The sequence below is a fragment of the Lepidothrix coronata genome, unplaced genomic scaffold, assembly GCF_001604755.1.
Source record: "Lepidothrix coronata isolate B3197 unplaced genomic scaffold, Lepidothrix_coronata-1.0 Scaffold222, whole genome shotgun sequence".
NCBI classification, from domain to species: Eukaryota; Metazoa; Chordata; class Aves; order Passeriformes; family Pipridae; genus Lepidothrix; species Lepidothrix coronata.
Genome location: NW_016690402.1, coordinates 439,981 through 464,682, shown reverse-complemented (window position 1 = coordinate 464,682; position 24,702 = coordinate 439,981). Strand labels below are relative to the sequence as shown.

At 39.1% G+C, this 24,702-nt stretch overlaps 1 protein-coding gene across 26 annotated transcripts in view; it reads right to left on the bottom strand.

The window, feature by feature from the left end:
* The window catches only part of MYT1L (myelin transcription factor 1 like), a 325,160-nt gene that overhangs the window by 162,752 nt on the left and 137,706 nt on the right, over window positions 1–24,702 (bottom strand). The window contains exon 4 of one of the 26 annotated variants that reach the window (XM_017833840.1): window positions 1,511–1,613. The exons of the other annotated variants lie outside the window; for them this stretch is intronic. The gene's annotated coding sequence lies outside the window, so the exon portion shown is untranslated. The remainder of the gene's footprint in view (window positions 1–1,510; window positions 1,614–24,702) is intronic. 26 annotated transcript variants of the gene reach the window in all.

Sequence of the window (24,702 nt, the reverse complement as noted above, 5' to 3'; positions counted from 1 at the left end):
ACCTCTGACCATCACACTGTTAAATTCTAATGCTCTTGTTCTGCCTCTCTGTGTCTGATGCCTTTTTTTTTTTTGAGGGACATGTAGGTTGTTTAATTGTTCAGGATAATAAATTATTTAGGGTCTTTGTACTTATTTCATGCAGGCCATTTCCCTTATTATTATCGCTAATAAAATCATAGCCTGCATTTTTGCTGTTTGTAATATTTACGTGAACTGTGTTGCAATATAACCTGTTGTTATGAAATACTGCTAACATGCCAATAATAAATTGAGAACTAAACTAAAATACAAATAGCCCAATGTGTCTGTCAGTAGTTCTGAAAGATGATGTAAATTGTGTCCCTAAGACAAAAGTTAGCGCAGTTTTACTCTGTGGACCAGTTTATTAAACATAGTCTATTATGTGCTTTCAGTTATAAATACTGAATTACACAAACTTTCAGTGTTGATCAGCATTGAGAAAGAAGAAAACATGTGAAATTAAGTAAGCTACTAGTTTCTACAGCTATTTTAGAAAAAGTTTTTAATTAACATTTAGTGAAGAAGAATCAAAATACCTGGAGTGTATTTTTAGTAGCCCACTAATGCAAAGTGTAATAATGAAAATATATTTAAGGTTATGTTTTCCTTGTGACAGTAAGACACTGATATTGTCTGTTTGCTTTGGAAGTATGCACTTCCTTCCATAAGGTTTTAAGCAGCAAGTTTTAAACACGCAACAGAAGGTATAACTGCCCTTACTACATTGTTTTGGTGTCAGTGCAAAACAACATTCCTTTGTTCTCACTGTCTACGGAAACAAGCGTATGTATTGTTATATAACTAAGATGGTAAATTTAGAAAGAAATCTTAATTCGGGCAACAATACAGACTGCCCCTCATCTTATCTTGAATCACATGGAAGTATGTAAGTGGACTTTCATGCTGAAACAAAGTACACCCATATAGAACTAATCCCAGGTTCAGGCTAGGGGTATTTTCTACTTTTTCTCTATTATGAACCCCCTCAAGATTATAATACATCAAAGAACAGCTTTAAAATGCAGGTTAACTTCAATATTTTATAGCATTTATCAATGTACTTTACAGAAAAGCAGATCTCAACTCTCAAGTCCTAGTGTGGAAAACATATTAGTCTTTTACCATAAAAACTTTTAAATAAAAGAAGCAACGTGTTTCTCAAACATATAACTGATGTGCAAAACTGATCTAGTACAAGACATGCCTGGGCATCTCAGCACATGGGAAGAATGCACCTGACGCTTTACAACTTTTTGTGTTTCCTTCTCATTCAGCTTCAAACAATTGGAAATGCTCGTGTGGAGGCAGACTAGATAGTTACCTCACCTTCTGTATTAGTGTTTTGGTGATGCTTTCTTTTTCATGGCAGAAGAGTTTTTTATAAGTTTGAATTAAGATCCAGACGTTAAGAGTTTTTTCATGGTACAAAGTTTTTTTTAACCTTGCCATAACCCAATTACAAGAACTTCTCTTGTTTCTGACTCACATTCAGCTGGGAGACCTTCCTGGCTACATCAGCATGAAGACAGCTTCCCAGATAGCAATATTCCACATGTCTATGTTTCAGGCTTCTTCAGGGCATCTGAGGACTAGGAATAAGGCAACATCAGCAGTTGTTGTATGCTCTAAAGCTCTCTTGTATCCTTTAGAAAGGCCTTTGTAGTACTTGGTGCACGTCCCCCTTTTATTTTGCGCAATCAAAGCCCTGAATCACTACTGAACCCTAGATAAAAAGCCCTCTCTGGTCCTCTCCTTCAGCTTCCTGTGACTTTTTCTGTGTGACAACTGGATATTTGCGATGTGAAAGAAAGAGGCAGAGACACCACTGAAGCCTAGTCAGGGACAGACTTACCACCACCAAAGCTAGGTCACTGTCTCTGAACAGCACTGGTCATCCACAATCTGCATTACAAGTTCACCATGTCCTTTAAATTAGTCACTAACTAGAATATGAAAGACCAACTTCCTGGTTCTCTGTTAAATTTAGTAGTAACACTAAAGAGATGGCATACGTACCTCTAGACCCCATCCCAGCAGAGATCGAGGTTGTCTTAAACCCTGGAAGATGGCCTGTGGCAAAGCAGTTGGAGACTGACAAACCCATCACCACATTCATCACAGAGCACTGTGGAGCCAATGTACTACATGGCTGAAACCCGGTGGTGGTGACAGGACAAGGCCTGCCAGCACTCCCCACAAGACTGGCTCAGTTCCAGTCTCCCACAGCATACTCCTGGAAAAGCTTGCTGCTCACGGCTTGGATAAGTGCACTCTTCCCTGGGTTAAGAATGGATGGATGGCCAGTCTCAGAGAGTGGTGGTGAACGTTGCTGCATCCAGTTGGTGTCCGGTCACAAGTGGTGTCCCCCAGGGATCAGTGTTGGGACCAGTCCTGTTTATTATCTTTACTGATGATCTGCATGTAGGGATTGAGTGTACCATTAGCAAATTCACGGACGACACCCAGTTGAGTGGGAGTGTTGATCTGCTGGAGGGTAGTAAGGTCCTGCAGAGGGATCTGGACAGGCTGGATCGATGGGTCAAGGCCAATTGCATAAGGTTCAATAAGGCCAAGTGCCAGGTCCTGCACTTGGATCAAAATAACTTGGATCAAAACTTCCCCCAGCACTACAGCCTTGGGGAAGAGCAGCTGGAAAGCTGCCCAGTGGAAAAGGACCTGGGTGTGCTGGTCAAGAGCAGCTGAACACGAGCCAGCAGTGACTGACTATAAATCAGAAATAGTGTGGCCAGCAGGACCAGGGAAGTGATTGTTCCCCTGTGTTGGGCGCTGGTTAGGCTGTACCTCAAATCTTGTGTTCAGTTCTGGACCCCTCAATTCAGGAAGGACATTGAGGTGCTGGAGCGGGTCCAGAGAAGAGCAATGAAGCTGGTGAAGGGTCTGAAGTCTTATGAGGAGCATCAGGGGGAGCTGGGGTTCTCTAGCTTGGAGAGGAGGAGGCTCATGGAGACCTTATTGCTCTCTACAACTACCTGAAAGGAGGTTGCAGCCAGGTGGGAACCAGCCCCTTCTCCAAGGCAGCTCGTGATAGGACATGAGGACAAAATCCCAAGCTGTGCCAGGGAAGGTTCAGGTTGGACATTAGGAACACATTCTTCACAGAAAGGGTGATTGGACATTGGAATGGGCTGCCCAGGGAGGTGGTGGAGCCACTGTTCCTGGAAGTGTTTAAGGAAAGACTGGACATGACACTTAATGCCATGGCCTAGTTGACATGGTGGTATTCAATCATAGGTCGGACTCAGTGGTCTCAGAGGTTTTCCCCAGCCTGGTTGATTCTGTGATTCTGTGATTCTGTGTGATTCTGAACACCAGAACCTACACAATTCACAGTGGCCCACTGTGCAATTCATGCTCCATGTGAGCATTTACCCTCTGCCTCACTGTAGTCTTTGGAAGGCCCTAACCTATTTATTGACAAATTTTAGTACAACTTAAATGGGCATAGTCCCAGAAACAAAAGTGATGAAAATCCAAACTGTAGGTATATCAGGCAGGTCATTCCTCTACATCCCACCTGGTATCATGACTGTTAACTTACCTACTTAAAAGCTGAAAATGTCTCTCACCATTCCTTCTAAATCTCTCCTCCTATTCTCCCAACAATTATATCCCACTTTTTTCTACTAACTGTCCTTCAAGCTTAAACTCCTCCATGTTTTACCATAAAAGGCAGGACAAGATCATCCAACCCATGCTGAATTTCCCCCCTCATAAACTAATAAGAAGCAACACTGAACGCTTAAATCTGTTCTCTCCTGTACTCTCTCCTATCTGTCTACAAGGGTTAGGACACATTTTACAGTGGAAATGGACAGATTCCCAGCCCATGCAACTGTTAAAAAAGTAAGTTTTATAAAATACAATTTAACTGTACCCTGGGCTCCTCTGCATGAAGGCTTATGCCATCTCCACCAACTATATTCACACACATCTTTCCCTATCCATCTGCTCCTGTTTGGCCTTCCTCCAGTATTCATGCTAAAAGTATGGCTCTGAACCTGCGAAAGCAGTGAGTAGGCACCACTGCTGTGCTCACCACCTAGCATGGAGCAAGAGACAGTTGCCCCCAGCACCCGCCAACTTTGAGCGCCTCACTGGAGGATGTCACCCAGCCACATTCCAGCATTTCTCCTCCCTCCACATGCTCCCTGGTTCTGATGCCAGATGCTTCTCCTCTATCCTGCAAACATAGTCTTGGTCCAATCACTCTTTCAGTGTCATCTGAGGATGCTGTTTTACATATCAGAAGCTAAGAGCTTGACCCAGAATGAGGGTATACTGTGATGGCATTTGTCTTCTGGGCTGAGAGAAGAAATGAAGAAATTTAAAGTTAAAATGTCATTATGTCCAGAAAATAGCCCTACTGGGTTTTTTGTAAAATGTTTTTAAGAAAACAAGCATTACTTACTGCCAGATACAGACATACTGTTAACAAGGAGTAATATTTTAAAATACATAATTTATCCAATTTCTTATACAAAGGCTGTAGAGTAATTTCAACAATGTGAAGTTGGGGAAAGGCTTGTTTGTGAGAGTATATCCCATCTTTGTCCCATTTTTGTCTTGTGCAATCAACACCTAAAAACTGTATTCCTTATATTTCTTTTCTTAGTATAGCCTTCTCCCCAGTTCCTGAAACTGAAAAGACACAGAAAGATCAGCAATGTTCTGCTGCTTCTCATTGTCTAAGTTGTGCTTTTTCTCACTGTCTAGCATTTTAAGGTCTTTCCCAAAGTGCTGGAGTAGGCTCTTGGAGCAAATACCAAGAAGTCTGTGTCTTTATCCACACCATGGAGGGCAGCTGGAGAAAAAATTAAGCTGAAAATCTAGCTGTGATCTAGTGGATATCTAGTAAGTGATGGTGGTCTCAGGTTGTGAGGAACAGGTCATCTCATGTCTGGGCAGACCAGACTGGAAGTGGGTGATGGAAACCTAGGACAGGCAGCAGTGTCTTACTGCTGGTCCAGGACTGCAGTTTACCTGACACCAGAGGGAGGTGCCTTACTGCTCCTGGGTGGTGTCCCTAGGAAAACTGGTGATTCAGTACTTTTACTAGAAGTACTATTATCTGCACATAGCAAGAGAACTTTCTGCATTCCAGTCTTCCAGTGAAGTGTATGGTTCTCCAGTAAAAGTCTCTCCCAGCATGGCATTTTGCCACCTACAGGCTAAATGTCAGCCTCCTGGGGCCTTCCTGGAATGTCAAATGCTTCCCTGTCCCAAGCAAAAGTTTCCCTTCCTGACCTTGTGTGTTTCTGTTAATTCCCTGATTCCAAATTAGTTGACTGTCAACTGCCAGCCCTACTGGGCCAAGCAAACAAGTCACTTCATAAGGAACTTTTTTGCATGAGTTTAACAGTTCTCCAACCATAGAAGGACCGTATGTCCTCCAGGCACCACATGCTCCAGGTTACCAGCTGCTGCAGTAGCGAACCTGACACAGCAATACCGCAATACTGTAAAGGACAGGCAGGAATTTTCTGCCTAGACAATGGGATTTTTGAAGAAGGATACCGTGCATGAAAACATCAAGTGCCATAGGATAACACGGAAGTGCATGTCATGCCAAGTGGTCTTGTACTGGTAACCTCAAGGGATTTTTTCATTAAGTCCATTAAAAGGTTAAGAAAGGTACAGAAGAGTTGGTGCTCAGTATTTTGTGGAAAATTAATAATAAAGTCAGAAAATTCAAGAGGAAAACACAAATAGCCAGACAGTGAGGAATTCTTGAAAAATGCTCTGTCAGGAAGGGGTATGTGCAAATCTATTCTGTCCTTAGTCTTCCGTAAACACAGATATGGGCAAGGATTGCAAAATCTTTGGCTGAGACTGACTATAAATCAGAAAACATTTTACCATTGTTTAATTATGCAATCCAAACCAAAATAATTTGAGGTAAGAAATCAAATCTATATCTGAATACCCCGAGAATTTGGATTAGCTCATCACTGAATCTGATTTACACATGACAAAGTCTTCATAAAGTACATAATCCTAAATTTGAGATTTTGTAAGTGAAACAGGAATCTTGGGAAGGGAAAGTAAGAGACTTCATAGAAATGAGGTTAGTGAGAGACCAGGTAAGACCTGATCACCTGGGAAATGCAAATTCCTGCACCGAGGCATTAGAAAAGTCAAGCAGCTGACTGGCTGATAAACTGCTTTGCAGAGAAAGGCCCAAGGTTCCTGGTGGACAAGTTGACCCGAAGTCAGCAATGCATACTTGGGACAAAAAAGGCCAACAACATTGCCAGGAGCTTATTGGAAGTGATCCTTCTCCTCTATGCAGCACTGGTGAGGCCACTCCAGGAGTGCTGTATCCAGTTCTGGGCTCCTCAGTACCAGAATGTATGGACATAAAGTCTTGCAAAAGTCCACAGAAATGATGAAGGGATCTGAAGCATCTTTCATACAAGGAGAGGCTGAGAGCTGTGATTGCTTATCCTGGGAAACAGATAGTTTAGGAGCATCTTATCAGTGTATATAAATGCCTGACTGGGACATGCAATAAAGAGGGAGCCAGACTCTTTTCAGTGATATCCAGTAACAGGAAAAGAGACAATAGGAACAAGCAATAGGCAGAATACAGAAAATTCCATTTCAACATTAGAATTGTTGGGGCTTTTTTTACTATGACCAAACAATGGAAGAGATTGGTCAGAGAGTTGTGGAATCTCCATCTATGGAGACATTCAAAGTCCAGCTGAATACAATCTTGAGAAACCTGGGGCATAGGTTTCTCAACCCTGAGAAACCTGTTCTATCTTACCCTGCTTTGATGAGGTAGCTGGGACTATACCTCCAGAAGTCCCTTTTAGCCGTAACTATCCTGTGACTCTGTAATTCTATATATCAAACTAGAAAGTCTTTAGAAATGTTCATTTTGGAGACAGTAGATATGTTCTGAATATGAGTTTAGGCTTAAAAATTGTCAGGATGGTTTGAAGGTGGAGGTTAACTATACTTATTATATTTATGTATTAGAATGTACAATAGTATATATTAGAAATATATTCCAATATAACTCAATATATTCTTAAACAAAAGACTGGGTTATCTGAGAATATAACTGGGTTGGTAGCTAAGAGATTTGAGCAAAAATCTGGATTAGAATTGCAAAAATTCAAGTCTAAGCTGATGATGTATCAGTTAATCAAAACAGTATTATGTAACAGTGATAATGAGCATTTAGATACGCAAAATTTAGACGACAACATGCAAGATTTAGAAGACAACGAGAAATCTGTAGCCAGTGCCATATAGACTATTCTTGCCTGGAAAGAAAAGTTCTGAAGCAAAATGCCAGTCTTCATCATGCAACTGTTCAGTTTTCTAACGCTCTCTGGCATTTCCCCTGAGTTGTCTTTCGTACATTACTGTTTCCTGTTAACACTTGCAAAGCTGTATAACTTGCAAAGCTCTGACTGCTCCTCAAGTCTTTCATTTGTGGTGATGCTCCAGCAAAACCTTGACAAAGATCAGGAAGCAGCCCTTATGCGTGAACTGTGTGATCACTGCCTGTAACACGGACCTCAAATATCTTCCAGCTTGCTTGCACTTCACCATCCATGTGCTTTTTACCTGCCATACAGTACCTACAGTCCTAGTTCTTTACAGCAAGGACTGCATTTCTATCTGTACCTGTCTACCCTAGCTGATGGTAGGCACTGATACTTTTTGTACACTGATACTTCCTGTACACTGACAGGAAAATTAATGACAATATTTATTAAAGAGTCAGATGTAATTAATTTATTAATTTATTACGTTAGTTAAGTATTACTTAAAGGTTGTCTCCTCTAAGACTGCTCAGCTCAGAAATTGTTTAAGAGAAGTGAATGACAACTCTTACTATATAAGAGCTCTGCTGAAACCCGTTCAAATGACTCATGAGAACCTTCTGAAAATAAAGGCTACACTTTTTAATTTCATACTGACAATTTACACATTAATCCTAAATTGTTCATCCATTATGCAAACTATATGAGCACCTGCCCTGTCCCTGACATCCAAGCACTGCTTGGTACACTACTTCAGACTGTACTAGCAAAATTGAGCTGGCCGATATTAAAGAAGTTTTGGAATAAGCCTGAAATCCATTGGTGTGTCTTGTCTCTTCATCTGAAATCTAAAAATTATTTATGTTCAAAAGGGTATTGGACACTCTTGCAGAGGCAGACAATTTAACAAAACTAGCCACTGTTCACAGCCAGGACACATTCAGACTATCTCTTCCTTTTGTTATCTTTAGTAACTAACAAACATTCACAATAGGGATTCTGAGCCTCATGCAACTCTTGGGTCACCCAACACAACATTTTTGGTTTCACTGGTTGCATTAAAGATTGTGGCAAACAATAAGCTCACCTGATGCAAACCAGTGGAAACTGTTTAAACTGCGATCTTCAGTGTTTCTGAGGCAATTCAGAGGGGTTGAGCTGCCATTATAGTGAACTGTGCATTATGTGTACTTTGGTTTCTTTGTTTAATAAAAGGAAAGCCTTCTGCTGCTTCAGAAAAGTCAATGAATGTTTCGTGTAAAAAAACTACAGGAGGATATAGTCCTGAAGCACTTTGCAGCTGTTAACTATATGTTTTTTCTTTTTCCTCCCAAGATTGTGCTTACAAACAGTAGTCAAATACTACTATTGCTATAATTGAGACATCTGTTAAAAGAGTAAAAACAAAAAGCACCACAGTAAACCAGATTTTTTTAAAACAATTCTAGTCAATGGTAGAAGGACAAACGAGGTTTTACAAATATGTAAGGATCAGGAGATTTTGAGGGAGTCTCTTGGTGTGATGGATGGAGGCGAGTTGCTGACAGATGAGGCACAGAGTGCTGCAAAGCTAAAAGATTTCTTTGTCTCAAGTATGTTCACTAGGGAGAAAGAGGGAAACATGCCAGAATCAGAGAGAACTTTCCTGGAGGCAGAAAATGAAAAATTAATGAAATGAAGAGTGACACCAGAATAAGTAAAAAGAAATCAGTCAGTGGAAAGAAATGCACAATTCTAGTACTGGATGGCCTGTATCCCAGCATTCAGAAAAATATTGTATATGTACATTTTAATTAAGTTGGGAAATAAATTTATTACCATAAGTAGAAAAGGCAGATGAATTATCACACTTACCGACTTCATTAGGGGTTAAGGTATGGATAAAAGGAGATTTACAGGTAAAAGACTTTAGGATGGTGTGGATTAGGGTACAAAGAGCAGGCAGCTCTGAAATAAGCCAGACTCTGAGCACTGCTGGCAGTGCTGTCAGTATTTTCACACTGCATGTCTAAATGAATCTATAACTTCTTAGATTAAGTTTGTGTACATAGACATGTGAATAAGGATCTAACACTTAGACCTAAGAGAGGTTTTAGAAAACTAAATTATCACAATTAGAAATTATTATCTGTGTCTTTAAAATCTTTACATAGAAAGGTATTGTATGCATCTATATGTATGCATTGTTTTGTAATATTCTGAAGTGTAACTGCAATTAAGCTGATGTACTAGCAAGTTACTGAACCAAGATTCACTCAGCACAAACTGAAGACAAGTTTAAAGGTATGGACATTTACACCAGACTCAGAATCTGACAAAGAAATATAGAAACCCCCATATTTAACTGTGTAACTAAGTTAGTAAAGATAGGGGGCCTGGACAGAAAATTTACAGTTGCTGGACATAATACTTATTATAGTGAACTATAAACAAGATACAAAAAACCATGCAGTTATCTAAAGAGAAGAGATCATTAATGACATAAGGACGAGGAAGAAAAAAATTGAGATCAGGGATCAGAGCATTTTGCACTGCATTATAACCAATATTTTAAAATAAAAACAAATTTCTAGAACTATGAAATTCTATGTGAAAAAGTTTGCCATAAAAAATGAAAACAGACAGCCAAACAGAGTTCAGCACCCCAAAGGTCACACCTGAGCTTTGTTAAACCTCATAGCTCAATGTGGGGATTATACTGTATCAACTAAACACCACAGTGAGACGTGGAACCTCCTCATGCTAACCTTGATACAAACCTGTAAGCACCCACTGAACAAATCTACTTTTTACTGGATTCAATTAAGCAATTTGTGTAAATTTGTATTCACACACGTGGCATGAACATAAATCATTACCAATTCAGAGTAGCAACTCACTTCTGAAATGGTAGAGTTGATTTCACAGCATTGTGTAACTCAATACTAGCTACTCAAGTGAAGTGAAGATGCAACGAGTTGAGATACTATGCCAGAAGAATAGGGATAAAGGGAGATAAAATACTCTCAGATAGGAAAAGGATTATGAAAATGAATCACGTGCAATTCATTGGTGTTAATTCAACATTGGTGATGTGCTTTTTTTTAAAGCCACATTGATGCAATAAAGTAATATTGATCTCAATTTCTGCAGACTGAAACTGATAACATTTAAATAGAAATTATGGAAGATAGAATGAAAATAATCAATAACATTCTGCATATTGCTACACTGTGCAAATGTTCTGCTGACTGCAATTACAATGCATACTAATTCATGAATATTAGCTAAGTCTAATTTTTTCCCTGTTGGAAAAGTCATTCTCAAAAGTGAAACAAACTTCTTCACTGCAACACCTCATATTGCATCCCCACCACCAGTTGTTCATTATCGTGACCGAAAACCATTTTACATTTACTTCATCATCACCCAAAAAGTGCATAATGTCTTTGTCTTTTTGCGATATAGAGGGATGTTACTTTTCTTCTCATACATGTTAGCATGTATTTACTTCAGTGACTATGGCCAGAAAAAGAGGCCCTACAATTGTAAAGGTTTGTGACAGTCTTTGTGAGGCACCGGTGTCACAGTGTGTGTTTGGCCCTGGAGAGGGTTCACTCTCTCCTACCAACGAGCAGTCACACTGCTTGTAGAGTTCCTTTGTGCCAGAACCGCTCAGTGTAACAGCAGAGTCAAAGTGTAAGATGAGAATGTGTGGCACTCAGCCCTGCCTTTAAATTCACCAGGCAATCCCTCATACTTGACAGAGACAGCCAAGAGAGAAGCTCGTAGTAACCGCTAAAACATGCCAGCTGTTTATTTGGCTTTCTTCCCTCACAGATTACTAAACAGCACAGACTGAAACAAAGGATTAGGAATGCTCACAATTTCATTTTGCTAGAAATACCACATCTACAAGGAGATATCCTGTATTAAAAATTATTTTAGGTATCACAATTTAATTTTTTCTATCTATTTCAACTAGAACAATGTCAAATCAGTTAAATAAAATTAATGGAAGCAAATGAAAATCTCTGGGATTTTTCAGCAGAAGGAGAAAGCTTTTACAGTCTGATTCTAAACAGTCACTCTATGGTACACTACCTGCAATAGGTATTCAATATTTGAATTCCTGATACTGGTTTTCATGTTATTTGATAGGGCACTAAATAATCTCATTGAGGCTTCCTTTCCCACAAAAGGTTGGACCAGATGATCTTTTAAAGGTGCCTTCTTGCCTGGGCAGTTCTGTAGTGATTGAAACATTAATTTTTCCATTGCTTTCTAACTGGGTTATCTTAGTACTTTTTTTGCTTCTTAAAGAATTTAAAAGCAGTAAACTGAAATTATATGATAGCGATCGGTGCAGACTGAATTTCTTCATCAAGTAGTGGGGAGGATATAATCTTGGCATTGGAGTGATCATGCAACTCGCTGCTGCTTTAGGCAGGCAGTTAAGGTAATTGCCCATCACAGAGACGCTTACACTGATTGCACACTAGAAAGAGGAGGCAACTGGTTTCCCATTCTCTCATTTACTGATATTAACTTTATGTTGCTACCACCAGAGCTGTGTGTAATGTACGACTCTTTACAACTTTGTTTACATGGCATTAAATATAATTTGGTTACTACAGAAATCTTATCTAAGTTTTAAATGTTCATGGAGAACCAAAACAATCCAAAAAACTAAACCCCATTTCCTCATAAACGAATAGTGTTAGAAGTCAATTTAAGGAAAAGAACAAGCAGTTTACAACCTATTTAAAAGGCATGCTTCAATCCCCAAGTAGTTCTTGGTGCACTAAATGAGAAAAATGTATAGATCTTAATAGAAGCAATTATAAGCAGAAGCTTCTGCTTTCTAATCAGACTAGAGATGCCACTAGAAAAAGCTTTTCTGTGTCATGTTGTAATTAAAGCTACTCCTTAAGTATTTATGTATGTGCATAAGAGACAGTGGTCTGGACACCTGCATCTGTGTCAGTAGAATACTGAAATAAAGATGGCTGTGATTTTTAGTCTTTTAATAAGTGTAAATATACATACAAATGTTAAAGTAGCAAGTAATCAATCCACTAGTCTCTGTTCACATCATAGACAAAGACCATATAAAAACATGTTTTCTCATATAACCTTGAGTCATATAACCTCAAGTCATATAATTATGACTCTAAATTATATTGCCACTGCTTTCAATTCTCAGTCTTTTTCCTGGTATTGACAAAAGCACTGCTCATTATAACCACTGACATTCCATTAAAATGGTTCCTCTAAGTAAAAATAGTAGCAGTAGCTTTAAAAATGTTTAAGAGAATGTTTTATAAACTACTGCTGACACATAAAGCCAACCATTCAACAAGCTACTACACCAAACATTACACCTCTGTTTTTGGAGACTGCTAGAATTCACTGACCAAATGAAGATATCTATAATACAGTACACTAAGCCCATAGCCCTAAATGCTGCTGACGTATATTTGATGATTCTATGATTCTAAAAAATCTTCAATCTGAGTACATTCTATTAACCCAAAGAATACAGAAAACAAAGCATTTACAATGCAGTAGATCATACTGACTTGGCATGTCATTATATTGAGCTCTTACGTCACAAATGCATGGTTTTATCTTCTATCCAAGCATATCTGAACACATTACAGACACGATACAATTTTCTTAGAGATAAATACTTAGGTGTACAGCTGGACCATCTAACCAATAGTGTACAAATGAGAACCATAAAGGAAAGATGTTTGCTGCTAAGATGTGGCCTGTTAATGTAACAGCAGAGGCTAATTTCTAAGTAGAGCAAGGATTTGGTTCTGTTCCTATGCCTTCAAACCTGAAGCATTTTTGCTTGGTTCAAATGATTGCTTACCATGGCTGAAATTACTGTTAGTACAGAGCCAACACACAAGTCTACCATTTTCATTTTGTTTTTACTCCTTTGTGCCTATAACTCGGTAAAATGCTGTTCAGATACAAATTCAGGAGCTCCTTAGTCACCTTCTTGCATCAACATAAAACCTGTTTTTTCACAAACAGCAATAAAATGGTTTTCCAGCTTTTATCCTGGACACATGGGTTTTCAGGTATTGAGTGGCAGCACTAGAGAATGAAGCTTGCTCAAGATTTCCATAGGCAATGTAAGGCACTTTTCCCAAGATTATGTCAGCAGCGTGCTGGGTTCTTGAAGAATGTCCTACTGATTTAAGAAAGTAATTTGGCTTCAACCTACCTTAATCATTGTTAAAGGCAAAACAATATATGGGAAGTCATATACAGAAATTATGTGAGATGCATATGTGGTCTCTTAGTGCCTTATCCACCATTTTATGGAAGCTTCCTAAGCCAAAAAAAGCCCCAAGTCAGTTTTAACCCTGACCTGATCTGGTTTTCTAAAAAAAAGACCATTAAAAAAAATTTAAAAACTGAGGACCGAAGTCTCAGAATTAAATTTACAAAAACCATCATAAAGCATCATAAAACTTTCTGGTTTAGAGAGGAGCAGCAGAACACCTCAGCTCCACCTGTAAGCTCCATTTCTACTCAAAATACCACAAGATGGTTCTGGTGGGTTTGGAAGTGTCCCCTGATCACCACTTAGACTTGTGGTTGAGGCTGTTAGGCTTAACTGGAACAGAAGGCTGGCACACAGAGGGCAGGCAGTGCCAAACAGGCAGCCATTCTCTGCAGCCCTTGCCTGGCCTGTGATTAATATCCTCTTTCTTCAGTAACTGTGATATGCAGTAGATTAATATATTAGTTTAATGCAAAATAGGTTGATATAAAATGAGGGCAGAGAGGATATGACTGTCTCAACACATTTGGTGCGCTCAGGGACACAGAAAGGCTAAGAGTTCAGCTATGTTGGAGCAACAAGAGTGAAATTCATAGAAAACTATACAGATATTTAAATGATATTGAGGTTTTCCCTGCCCAGGACCATCAGGCTCCTCCTTCATGTCACTCAAACTTCTGACAAGGCTCTTGGACTAGATTCAACTTGCCTCCTTGGACCTTACAGGGAAATGCCTCTACAGTAGATTGTCATGATCTCCACAGCATGGCACATTTTTCTAATGAACATTAATCAGCTTTGAAATAGCTAACACTACTGAAATGCAAATTATGCCTATTTGAACTGAGCTGAACACAATAGAATCCACTTACTGGACTACTGTTGCAAGCTCCCAAAAATTCAGTCAGCAATGCTTCAGTCACACTTGGTTAATACTTGAGAGTTACCTTTGTAAGCACTTTTGGAAGAGAAAATTTAGTTTCTGTTACCCATGGTTGGATTTTAGAGATGAAAATACACAGTGTCTCTCTTAGCAGCTCAATCTTCATTTAACAACCTCACACTCCAGAAAAAGTCAACCATATTCAACAATAAATGCAGAAAATCACTTTACTGCTTAACAGTGGTCACCAAGCTAAAGTAACAGGTGCACTAGAAATACATACAATATAAAGTAAGACATAGAAGACCTTACTCTTTTCTACTGTTTTCACATCTGTTCAAACTTGTCATGCCTGTTAAGTGACAGGGCATGCATGGCAGGGGGGAAGCTGCAGTCACCACTCACTGTCCCCCAGCAGAGACAGAGCTGTGTGGTGGTGAGGACAGCAGGCAGACCTGGGACCCCCAAGTACCAACCTCAGGCCATACATAAACTTTCAGCATGACACAGGACTCCTCATTTCATCTATCTTTATAGCAAGGGAATAATAATAATACTTCCTTTATCCTGGTTTTCCTCCTATCTTATTCTTCAGATAGTAATATATTTGTGCAGGTAGCATTTTTCAGCTCTGTGCCCATCAGGCGCAACAGGACACCAATCTCAGTTAGGGCATACATATTCTTGATATTTTGAAGAGTAGTAATTATACTTTTTTTTCATCAAGATGTACTTTTTCCTCTTTTCTTTAATAAAAATATGCAATATCCAGCTGAGAAAGCAGGATCTTATTCATGTCTCTCTGACATGGGACCACACCTTGGTCTCAGACATCGTTTATTCAAAGCTATTCAAAACTGTAACAGGCTGGCTACAGCCCCAGAACAAGTGCTATATAAATTCAGCCTTCTTTTCCCTGTCCTGGCAGGTTCAGGAACATGCTGGATGGCCTGACTAGATTTCTTTCAGCTCATACTCAGAAGAGTCTCTAATTTCAAAAATCTGGGAAATTTCTTGTTCCTTTGTAACAAAGGAGCACTTCAGAGTTAGTAACAGAGCTTTCAGAGGATATAGGTAAATATTGAAAGTCAATGTTTATTTTTTTTTTTTGTAATGAACTGAAATTAAAATTCTGATATCTTTCAACTTGTTCTGAAGAATACAAGTAATGATGCTCCTAGAGGATTCAAACGAAAACACACAAAAAATTTATAAGTGGTTATACCTGTATTTCTATTTTACTATCTATTCTTATTTTACTCCTTCAAAAAACATACAACTATTGCACAAAAATTTTTGTCACCTGATGGCAACTATTATCTCCCTTTTCCATGACAGGAAAAGTCAAAAGGTATAAAGGAAGACAAAATTCAAATATCCACAATTATAAAGTTATACTGCTTAGAAAAGTCTCTTCCCAACCATGAAAAATTAACAGTCTGGCAGCATGGATTAATTATGGAGTAATCTACATGGCTACAGTGACCCTTAACTCCCAATATTTTGATTATACACAGTGTTTGCAATTACATATGTAAACATTAGCTATCTCCTTAGAGAGTAGGTGTTCTTCTTAAGAAGAGTACATATGGAAACATGCTTTAGAAATACCGAGAAAGATGCTTTAGAAATTTCTGTAGTAATATCTTGATGTTTAAATATATAATGCTATACAGACTACACTAGGCATCTGTTGTGGGTTAACCCTGGTAGGCAGATAAGCACCACACAGCCCTTGCTCACTTCTCCCAGAGGGATGGTGAAGAGAATTGGAAGGGCAAAAGTTAGAGAACTTGTAGGTTGAGATAAAGAGAGTGTAATAAATAAATAAATTAAAAATAAATAAATAAATAAATAAACAACAAACAACAACAACAAAAAGAAAAACAGGTGATGCAAAGAAACCAAATCGCTCACCACCAGATCAATGAGCAGCCAGCCCCCAAAGCAACAGCAGCCCTGGCAAACTTCCCTCTCAAATTTCATTGCTGAGCATGACACCATATGGTCTGGGATATCCTTTTAATCAGTTGTACTCACTGTGTCCCCTCCCAACTCCTTGTGCACTTCCAGCTTACTCGCTGGTGAGGCAGCATGAGAAACAGAGAAGGCCGTCATGCTGTGCAAGCACTGCTCAGCTACAGATAAAACACCAGTGTGTTAACAGCACTGTTTTGGTCACAAACCCAAAATATAGCTCCATACAAGCTGTTACGAAGAAAACTGACCCCATTGCAGCCAAAAGCAGTACAGTATACATTTTGCTACTCTCTTGTACATTGAACTTGGCACACCCTCTGCTAGTATTGCCTACATCTGGTAAACAAAAGGTGTGCAGCACCATCCAAACATATCAGCTGTGGTGGGGAAGCTTTATCACTGCACTGGGATGGCCACTCAGCAAGACTCACTCACTGGAGTGTTGTGCCCATCACATCGTTTCTACTTCTAGTACTTGCTCATGCTCAAACAAGTCTTATGCTTTGCCACATGGTCCTGGTAGCTCCAGGCCAGTTTGGGTCCTTCTGCTGCGGGACACACTGATTTGCCCATATCATACTATCTTAGGCCCATATAAACCCAAACATGCACAAGGAAGATGTCTCTTCCCTCCTGCATGAACAGTGAGAAGCTAGCAATCACAGAACCACAGAATCATAGAATATGTCAAGTTGGAAGGAACCCACAAGGATCATTGAGTTCAACTCTTAGCCCTGCACAGGACCATCCCCAAGAGTCACACCATGTCCCTGACAATATCATCCGAACGCTTCTTGAACTCTGTCAGGTTTGGTGCTGTGACCAGAACCTGTTCCAGTGCCCAACTGCCTTCTGAGTGAAGAATCCTTTTCTAATATCCAACCCAAACCTCCCCTGACACAACTTCAGGCCGTTCCCTTGGGTTCTGTCACTGGTCACTACAGAGAAGAGACCACTGCCTGCCCCTCCTCGTCCCCTCACAAGGAAGTTGTAACTGCAATGAGGTCTCCTCTCAGTCTCTCTTCTCCAAACTGAACAGATCAAGTGAGTTCAGCCACTCTTCATACGGCTTCCCCTCAAGGCCCTTCATCATCTTATGGTTTTATCCCTCCTACACCAGCTATCAGGTAAGGCTGAGGAATCAATCCCCATCAAGCACACTTCTTTCTGTGATGTGCTACACAACATTCAGGCTGAGCTACACATCTAGATCTGCACAGAACATCCTGAACAGAACAGTGCAACACGTCCATTACCACTCCATATTCATGAGAGGTTGAAGCACATGAACAACAGTGAGACTGTCCACCTCAAACGTGATCCACATCCCCTAATCCTAAACTGGGAACTCCAATACGACAAGGTGCTAAGGCATGGAGGTACACCCCAGAAGAGATAGGTTATTCTCAAGGTTTTGCATCTTCTTGGAACACAGTTAGCTGTCATTCATCCTCGCCTATTAATAGACTCAGACCTGTCTGGTGACTTAAACACACAATCAGCACATTATTGCTATAAGTCAGTATGTACAGCCACCATTTTTATAGCAGTGCTTCTGAATGATGCCTATTTGCCATTTGCATTTTTTTACTTTATGTAAGAATTTATTAGATTCTAGTCCTGATACAGTCCATGCTTCAACACAGTGCTGACAGCGTTCAGAAGGCCAGGGTCACCTGTTTCAGGGTGACCAGTCTACAGTTAGCACCATGAACTAAGAGTTGCAAAGGGTAGGGACATCTGACTAAAAGGTCCCCACAGCCCACTCAGTCACCTCTGAAGGGTGCAGAGGTTGTTGTGGGCACAGGGGGTGTTAGAGAAGCCTTCAGGGCTATGACCCAGCTCTGGAGGTTGGCTGTAGTTTCCATAGCACCCCCCACGGGAGCAAGGTACTACACTGCCTGGGGGTCAGGCTCCACAGTGCTGGGCCCATTGGTGGGGGGAGGGCCCAGGGAGAGGCCAGGCAGAGCTACCAGGGCTGTTGGGGCCCTCACGGCCTAGACAAGAGCTTAGGAGTACTCTTCATCAAAGACTAATCTTATTCAAACAGGATTTTATCAGCTCACAAAGCAAAGCTGCTTTTCCTCTGATAATTAAAAATTGTCAAAAACTCCTGAAGACACTGGCAATCAGAACTTGTATTTGTTGACAGCTGAATTTGTTTACTCCCTTTTTAGGTCCTGCTAATGGCAAATTATTACAGAGAGAAGTCAGAAAGCATGAGGATGAAAAAGTATTTTGGACAACATAAGCTGCTGTTACCAGGATTGCAGCGTTTCCACGAATAACATCCTCAGGCTGTCACAAGAATAAGTGTATTTTGCTCTTTTCCTCTTTGTTGTCTAAAACTTTGTCACACACACAGATAAAGTTTGCATCTCTGCTTCCTATTGCAGGCTTTGTTGCAAAGCTGCAGTATTTGGGGTAGCGGGTGGGAAGGTAGGTCCATGGACACCTCTTTTCCAAGCTCACTAGGTTTCATATATCATGTCTACTTTCATGCCACATTTTATATTTGCCTCATGCACCAATAGCATAAGGCAATTCTTAAACTTGTCTGTTAGGTCTAAAATATACAATCCCATTAATGGACTATATGGACTGGAAATGGGTTTTATAAGTCTCTCTCCCATATTGTATTTTGCAAATACAACCCCTTGTATTTTAATATTGGGTTAATTTGCTGAAGAATAAGAATAATTTACATTTATATTGCAGCTTACATCCTGCTGGATTGCTGGATGCTTCCAGTTACACAGATATTGCAACACACAGATGCAGACACCTCTGTGGAAGGCATAAAGTTGGCAACAGCAGACAAGCCAGGACCTTTAGAGCTTAGGACAGTATGGCCAACCCCTAGACTGAAGTCACCAGCATAGTATCCTTGAGTTCACACAGAGCAGAGTATCTCAGTTTTAAGATATCAGAAGTCCTGAAGCCTACAAACTTAGGCTCATCGGTAAAAACAGACAACAGAAATCAGTCCTGCACAGAGATGAAGCAGCACTTCTATTACAAGTTCCACCAGTGAGGTTGTCCAAAAGAAAAACAGAAAAAAAAAAGTTACAAAAAATCTCTTTTGGATGCCTAAAAATGTAATTAAATAAGTGATTTGATTATTACTCTCTTTTTTTTTTTTTCCAGAGAGAATAGGATTGGAGGGGATAGATAGAGAATGAAGGGGAATGCTTATGAGAAAGTTGATTTTCATCCAAATAAAATTGGAATAAGTCCCAATCAAGTGATCGGTCTGATTTCTATTCAGTTTTGCCAGCCCAAGTGGGTCCCAGTATCACTATTATGCCTGGTATCATGTGATTAGTCTCATTGAGAGAACACAGTTTACATGCTGAAAGCTGATGGTATGAAGCCTTTAGCATACACCTGTTCTTTCTGGAAACATTTCAAATATTTCTTTTGGTGTGGGGGAGTAGTAACGTGAAGCCCTGTTTAAAAGAAAAGCCTTTTTGAGGAAATATTGTTCTTGTAACTAGAAAAGCAATTAATATTAGTTCTGAGTTATTCAGTGGAAATTCCTCTTCATATAAGGCCTTTTCCAGCTTTCTGTTCTCCAATACAGATGTCAGTCTCAAACACTAACAGATAACTCTTGAAGTCAGAAACTAGAGATCCTTAAACAATTGCAATTCGGAATTTATTTTTTATAAAATCTTGTTATAATCTTGATGCCAGATTTTCAAGAGAGCTTAGCTCCCATATAGTAAGTAAAGAAGAGCTCAAAAGCTACAGCTACAGTTGTTGGATTTTTGTAAATCAGTCAAAGATGATGACTGTTCGGATCTTTTAAAAAATGGGCCAAAATTTATGGGAAAGAGTCTCAGGAAAATGCTTTTCCCGTAGGGATAAATTCTCTCCATCTGATTTGAAGTTACAATGGATTGTAGACAATTTTAAAATGGCCATGCCATTCATGCAGGTGTATTCTTGGCTACATCCAAGGAAATCATATGTATGTTCTTACTGTAAGTTGCTGCTAGGAGAGCAGGAGAGGGTAATGGCTATCATAAGCAACAAAAAGTTAGAAGAAATTATCAATAAAGAAAGTCAATGAATCAAAATGTAGGGAAAAGGAAAGAACTAAAAAAAGAGTTAAGCAATACCTCTCTCCACTCAATTATTTCCATCTGCATTTCTTATTTAAAAGTAAGATTTTGGGGCCTCACCCTTTCCCACTCCCCTTCTGCCATCAAATACGACAAAGAAAGAATTTTAAAAATCTTTCCATGAATAGTCACACAGGAAGATATCTCTTATGAGATGAGAGAACAGTGTATGAAAAAAGAATGTGCTTCCATGCAAGAATTTCTCCTCTCCCCATTGTCTTGGAAACTAGCAGTAATTTGTTTCCTTCACTCCCTCCAGATCAGACAATTCAGTAACCACATTACAGGACTGGCAGAAATTATGAAGGATCAAAGCTTGGGAAACACCTGTTTTATAATTTTAATGGACATGTACATTCTGCTTGCCTCTTAAAAATGAGAAACTGTAAAAAAACTTGACTGACAGACAATGGGAAGTTCCTAAGAATACTTCTCTTTTGCTTTTAATATTTTAATATCTTTTGGTCATGCAATTAAAAACTTACAGCTTTTATACAGAAATAATCTGCCTGAAGACCACAGTAAAGCTAGGAAGCTGTAAGTGAGGTAAAAAATAATCAAGCTAACTTCTGTTTTCTACATAAAATATGGATCTCCCCTCAGACAGTGAATGCAGTCTCAAAGAGTAGCCTTTAATTTCTTGAAGGAGTCATTCAAATGGCCAAATACTCAATAGATTTTCAAATTAAACCTAAACAAAAACAGTGTAACCACTTCCATTTAAACTTTAAAATAACTTTCTCAGGGCGATGAAGAAGAGCACAAAACCATTTTGAAGGTAATATTAAACAAACATTAGCAGAAATGCATTTGGAACTAAAACAGAGTTCATTAAACCACTACAATTATTAAAAAGGTATTTTTAACAAAATTATCCAATTATTCCTTATTCCTCTTATAAAGGTGTTCAGGGACCATTTCCACTATCAGAAGAAATATTATATCATTGAGTAAGAGTACTTCTTGCATCTTTCAATGTTCAGCAAAGCTCCTTCTGTCCTGTGAAAGGCAGGTGTTCGATCTGAGAACACATTACTTCAGAAATCTTTCTATTTTAAGAATTTCAAGCCTGAAACTAATGTGGCAGGTTTTAAAGCATTGTTCTAAGTAGATTGTCAGTTATTAATCACTAATGTCACTAATTTCTACTAAGAATGCTCAGAATAGATACCCAGAGGGAAGAAAAGACCCTAAGGATTTTTTGCTTATTATTTAGGACCAGCAATTCATTTCATTTTTCTCTTACAAAGTCACAGAGATTTGATTCCAAATAGGTCAAGTAAAGATCCTACAAGGGCGACCCTTTTACAGAAAAATTATTTTCAAAGCTTAATTATTAAAAAAACATGTATTGAAAAGAATATTAACACTAAATTTTCTTTCTCTGTATCTACGGAGTATCAGTCTTGTGCTTTTTAAGTTTTCCCATAAGCTTTCTATGAGTGGCAATAGACTCTAACAAATCATTTCCAAAGGAGATTATCTTTGTTCTTTCCAAACTCTAAAACTATGTGTTCAGTTTCTCAGGTAGCTTGCAAAAGCCTTATATGCTATATAAAGCCTCCTTCTTAGCACCAGTGGCAGATAAGCCTTCAATTCCACATTGCTGTGATTCTGATACACGACACACAAATACAGGCTTCACTGGCACCAGCATCCAAATAGATTTGTCTTCATCAAATGTGAGGTCAAATGTGTGTGGAATCAGAATAAGTGATTATCTTACTTATTAAGAGTTAAAAAAAAAAAGAAAAGATTCAATAATCAGGTTGCATCCTCTCCCTGCCCCTATCTCAATACATTCCAATGTAATTTTCACTTCTACTTAGCCTCCAAAAGAAAAATCAGAACAAAAAAGCATGTTTTACAGATTCTGCTTTGGACATATCTTTGTTTCCTGGTATAAGGTTTGAAAGTAATGCAGGTGTCCCATAGACTCTGATTTATTTTTTTACCTGAAGGTCCTCTACATGTGATTGTTGCAGTGGTGTAGGCTGAACATAAAGATGCCTTGCTACACTAAAATATATGCATTCCCAGAGGCAAAGTAAAGGTATTGGCTATTCAGGCTGGAAAATTTTTTTCTGAACCATGAGGTTCCATAGTCCATCTTCTTTTTCTGATGAAGAATGTATTGACTTACAACTTTATCACACTGAATGGACTGCTGAAGTGGAAAGTTTCTACTTAGCTAGAGCTGCTTAGTGTCTCATAGCTTTGGAGTAAGGATGAAAGCAGTTGAAAAGTCCTTCTTATGTATGTTTGTAACGTAAGCCCAGAGATGTCTGCCTTGGAAGCAAGGAAAGACTAAAAAAATAAAAAGGTGCTGTCATTGTTTTTTTGCTGGAGAAACTGGTTAAACTTACTTCATACAACCATAGGAAATACTGACTAATAAACAGTAGTGGCAATTCTATGGAAGAGAACTGGCCATGGGAAGTGAGGAAACGAGAACAATAAAGATATGAAACTGTCACTGAATATGTACTTTTCTAACAGAGTATGGAGACATGGCATAGTTGAACATTACAGTGTTTGAGGTATAGTATTTATTCCAGAACACCACTATTATTATTGTGATATTTAGACTGAAAGGATTACCATCAACTCCTTTCACTCTACGGTTGGTCATATAAAGATCCAGCTAATTGGTATCCAATCCAGAGTTACAGCTCTTATCAGTTTAATTGTGCCAGAGGCTTCTTTTGCAGATATGGTCTGGTAAACTGAACAGGACCAGGACACTATGGCATGCAACTGTCCACAGTATTTAACTGCCAGTGCACACTTTGGCACTGATTTGAGTCAGGGGAACTATCACTCTTTCAGGCAACACCTCAGCATGGTTTGGAGGGTAAGGCAAGCCTGGGATGGTTCCCAATATGCAATACAGGCAAGGCTAACACGTTTCAGTGAAGAGAAACTTTAGCCATATGGATGTAAGCCATGCTCTGTGCTCTGTCCTCAGGGCCAGACAGGGAGCCAGGGTGCTTTTTATTTATTTTGTATAGATATTGAAACCCATTTTCTTCTGACATCACTATGATTCACCTTATTGAAGCCAAAGATTTACAGCAAATGTGTAGAAACCAGAGAATCACCCTACCTGTTGGGTGTGTATTTTGGGGAGTGAGGAGGCATATGGAAGATGTGGCAATAATCTTATTTTAAAAGTAACTTAAGTGGGGTTAGACCTATTTTGCATTTGCTCACTAATAACAGAATCTGCTGTACTCTGATTTTTTTTATCTTATTTTTTAAACCTTTTTTCCTCCAATTTCATTCATATAGACTAGCTTTGGTCATTAGCAGCATGGCACAATTCAGTATTACAGTCTGCTCATGAACGAATGTGCACCCAACAGCCTGCTTGTCTTAACTTGTTGCCTGTCATATAATCTGCTCAGATCATGTAAGAGTGAATAGCACCTGTTTGTCTGGCATTCCCACACGTAGATCAGAAAGCAAATATCTCATAGCCCCAGGATGCACAGTAGGTAGCTTTATGCTGAACCTGAACTTTTGAGTATCTTTGATGTTTCCTCTCAGGAAAAAAACCCTGTGTCACAAGGGACAATTCCCCACTCTATTATACCAACTCAGAGGGGTAGCTCCACTGGTTAGCAAAATTACACTTTCAGATAGGAAAAATAAAAATCAAAATTTAAATAAAACCCTTTCTGTAATGTTAAGACAAAATCAAAACTGAAGAGATAGAGTGGAATGAGAATTAGTCTTACAGCTTTACTGTTGCTAGTATGTCATGTATTGTTCTGTTGCTAGTGTGTCATGTATTGTTATTTATTGTTACTGATACATTTAAAAAAATACCTTTTATGTAAAGGATCTCTCCTGTTGTTTACATGCACAAGTTACATGTTGCTAATTCAGGCTTCCTGAGGTTTTCTTCTCATTGCTACTGGTATGTAGCTGTGATGATCTCATTCTGATTTTGTACATTTTTATGCTTTGATGGTTTGTTTGGCTTTCCATTCATATTGTTTGAAATACCTGGCTCCTTTTCAGATGCAGAAGCCCTGCTGCTACCATGATACAGCAAGTTTACAATGACCCAAATAAACATAACAGAGGTGGGAATTACAT